This window comes from Zingiber officinale, chromosome 9A (assembly GCF_018446385.1).
Source record: "Zingiber officinale cultivar Zhangliang chromosome 9A, Zo_v1.1, whole genome shotgun sequence".
NCBI classification, from domain to species: Eukaryota; Viridiplantae; Streptophyta; class Magnoliopsida; order Zingiberales; family Zingiberaceae; genus Zingiber; species Zingiber officinale.
The window spans coordinates 12974727-12978293 of NC_056002.1; positions in this window are offsets into that span (position 1 = coordinate 12974727).

Consider the following 3567-nt stretch of genomic DNA (forward strand, 5'->3'; position numbering starts at 1 on the left):
GATAGAGACAGCTCAGAGCCGCCAGAAAAGCTATGCTGATACACGGCGCAGACCTTTAGAGTTTTCAGTTGGGGATACAGTATTCCTCAGAGTGGCTCCCATGAAGGGAGTAATGCGTTTTGGGAAGAAGGGCAAACTATGTCCCAGATATGTGGGACCATACCTTATCAACAGAAGAGTTGGTAAGGTAGCATATGAGCTAGAGCTACCCCAGGAAATGTCAGCTGTTCATAATGTATTTCATGTCTCTATACTGAAGAAGCATATCCCAGATGCCACCCAGGTGATTGAGCCCCAGTCGGTACAAGTCCGTGAAGACCTCAGCTATGATAGTCGACCTACTCAGATAGTAGATCGAGCAGTTAAGAAATTGCGAAATAAGGAGGTACCATTAGTAAAAGTCATTTGGCAAAATCACACAGCAGAAGAGGCAACATGGGAGACAGAAGCCAGCATGAGACAGAAGTACCCAGAGTTATTCTAAGTTCGAGGATGAACTTTTTATAAGGTATGGGGGATTGTAACGCCCGAAAATTCTCAAAATAATTATTAGAAATATCCTAGTATTTTTCTGGAATTTTAGGATATTTTTACATAATTTTTAGAGTAGCGGAGGTAGCAAAAATAAATGGAATCGTAAAATAGCCTACGCGGGAATTGAACCCGAGACCTATTGGATCCTACTACTTTTAGCGGACTCCAGTAACCAAGTGAACCCAGCAGGGTTGTGCTGAATGAAAAGGGAGGCAATTAAATTTATATTAGAGTTGGGGGAAATTAACCACTTAATATAAATAGGGAATTAATAAGTGAAGAGTTATTTTTAACGTAACTTTTCCTCACCCTCACCCTAGCCACGCCGCCCCCTTCTCCTCTTCTTCTCTCGGCGCCAACCATAAGCACACCTAGGGTTCCGTCCCTAGGGTCATAGGGGTACTTTCCGGCGACGACTCCGACACGAGGACGCTCCCCTCCGCGAGAGGAACGCATAGACGCGAGAAGATCGTCGAAGAGATCTCTCCTCCGGAAAATCTAGCGATTAGATTTGTAAGAAAATCTGAACATGAGGTAAGAAACCCCTCACCTACAGTATAAGTAGCTTTCGTATGAATTTATGCTTCAGTTTAGTAGTATGTAGATTTCCGGCACAAAGGATGCGAATTAGCGCACACCAGGTGTCCGATTAAATAGTTAGCACAGTTAAAATGCAACTTAGGCATTTTGGTAGCTTAGATAAATGCAATAGAAGCATTTTTATATAGCTCATTTAATCTTGCTACAGCTATTACAGGACTAGATGTCCAATGGGTGGGCTCCCACAGTCGCCTCTAGGTTTAGATAACCTAGTTCTGGATTTAGACAACCTAGTAAAAGCAAGACAAGAATTATTAGCTTATGTTCAGTATTTTACTTTCTTAGTGGCACTGTACTGGATTAGATATCCATTAGGTTGGGCTCCCATAGTCGTCCCTAGGTTCAGATAACCTAGTAACCCTACTAAATTCGGGACTTGCAAACCCGGGTCTAGTTAGGGATGCGCGCATAGCAAGTACAGTTGTCGGGCCCAAACAGACGCATGATTATTATTTTAATCTATTTATGAATATAGTTTTCAAACATCACAAAATAGTTATGTGAGTTTAGTACAGCTTTAGCACCAAATTAGTATTAGCCTAGCCTAGCGTTGGTACCAGTTTAGCTTTCTGTTGATACAACATGATAGTTTATAATTAGCTTTATTGCCATGATCAATTTTGCTTCTATGTGTTGTATGCCATGCCATGCTTAGCATATTCAGAATGTATTTCAAATAGCATGATTTAAAAACATAATTTGCATCGTATGCATGTTTTAGTGTGGTAGATGGTTTCTTACTAGGCTCTCAAGCTTACAAATACTATTTTCCTTATACTACAGATAAAGGTAAAGGGAAGATGGACTAGCGGAGGCTGGAGGTCAATGCAATGATGAAGATGTGTGTGGATGGAACTGTTGGAGCAATCTAGGTGCCCTAAGTTTTGATGTTTGGGCAAAGGTTTAAGTTAGGTTTATTGTTGTATTTGATATGCATTGTGAGTGTGCAGGATACAGGTACAACAAGGAAAGTCCAAGGGTGAGTCTTGGCGGTGTAAGTCCAAGCATGTAGTCTTGGCAACGTAAGTCCAAGTGTGATCTTGGCAAAGGAGGAAAGTCCAAGGATGAGTCTTGGCGGTGTAAGTCCAAGCATGTAGTCTTGGCAACGTAAGTCCAAGTGTGACTTGGCAATGGATGAAGTCCCGGAGGCGCGATCTCTTGGCAAAGGAAGACCCGACAATAATGACAAGGCCGATGGAAGCTCCAGAAGGCAAGACGTGAAGGATGGGGAGGCATCCGAGGGACGCAAGGCTGATGGAGGAGGCTAGAAGGCTAGGTCTAGGTTGGTCGGGCGAGAACGAGTGTTGAGTGAATGTACTCGAGGTAAAATCCTAGAATTAGGGTTTACTGTAGCAGTACTGTAGCGTTACTGTAGCAGTACTGTAACAGTCGACTGGTGACTGTAGCAGTCGACTGGTGCACTATAGATAGCCGTTGAGAGAGCCGTTGGGCAGACACCAGTCGACTGGTGCAAGGACCAGTCGACTGGTAACGGGCAAATCAGCTTACTGATTTGTTCCAAGCTCTATAAGAAGGAGCTTGGGATGGCCGGCCAAGGTGACGAAATTAGACTTGGTTAAAGTCTAATTAGTAGTCACCAAAGTGCTCAAGGATCTCTTGTGTCCAAGTGATCTTGGTTGGAGTTGTGGTGAGGTTTCTCCACCCACAAGGAGGTTGAGCTAGCCGGAGTTTGCCGGGGACTAATCCACCTACGGATTAAGGGATCGTCCACCTTACGGACACGCCGTGGAGTAGGAGCAAGTTATCTCCGAACCACGTAAACACCTTGTGTTAGGGTTTGTGTTTGGTTTGTTGTCTTCTTCTTTCTTGTTTTAGGTTAACTTTCGTATTTGTTAGTTTATTTTTGTATTATGTTGTGCACTAACATTATAGGAAGTAAAGTTTTGGGTGAGACGCTATTCACCCCCCCTCTAGCGGACGTCAAGGTCCTAACAAGTGGTATCAAAGCGAGGTCGCTCTTCTACGGACTAACCGCCAAGAGAGCAAGAAGCTAGAGGAAGAAGAAGATGGAGTCCGAAGGACCGCTCGGATGGGATATCCGAATTCCACCTCCGTATGACAAAGAAAACTTCAATTATTGGAGGAAGCGGTTGAAAACATGGTTCCAAATGGATTAGAATCAATGGGTTGTCTTGAGTGACCCATTTGAAGCTCCTACGGACAAGAAGGGTAAACGTCTCCGACCTCGGCATTGGACCGAAGAGCAACGAGAGCAATCGGAGGCGGACAAGGAGGTAACGAGAATTTTGTATAATTTACTACCTTCTAATATCATTGTGAGTGTAGGTGAATGCACAAGTGCATGTGATCTTTGGAAAAAGATCATTGCCTATCATGAAGACCCGTCACAATTCCAAGGAGTAGAGGAGTCCAAGGAGAAGGGTTCATTGGTCGAAGAAGATAATGACCAAT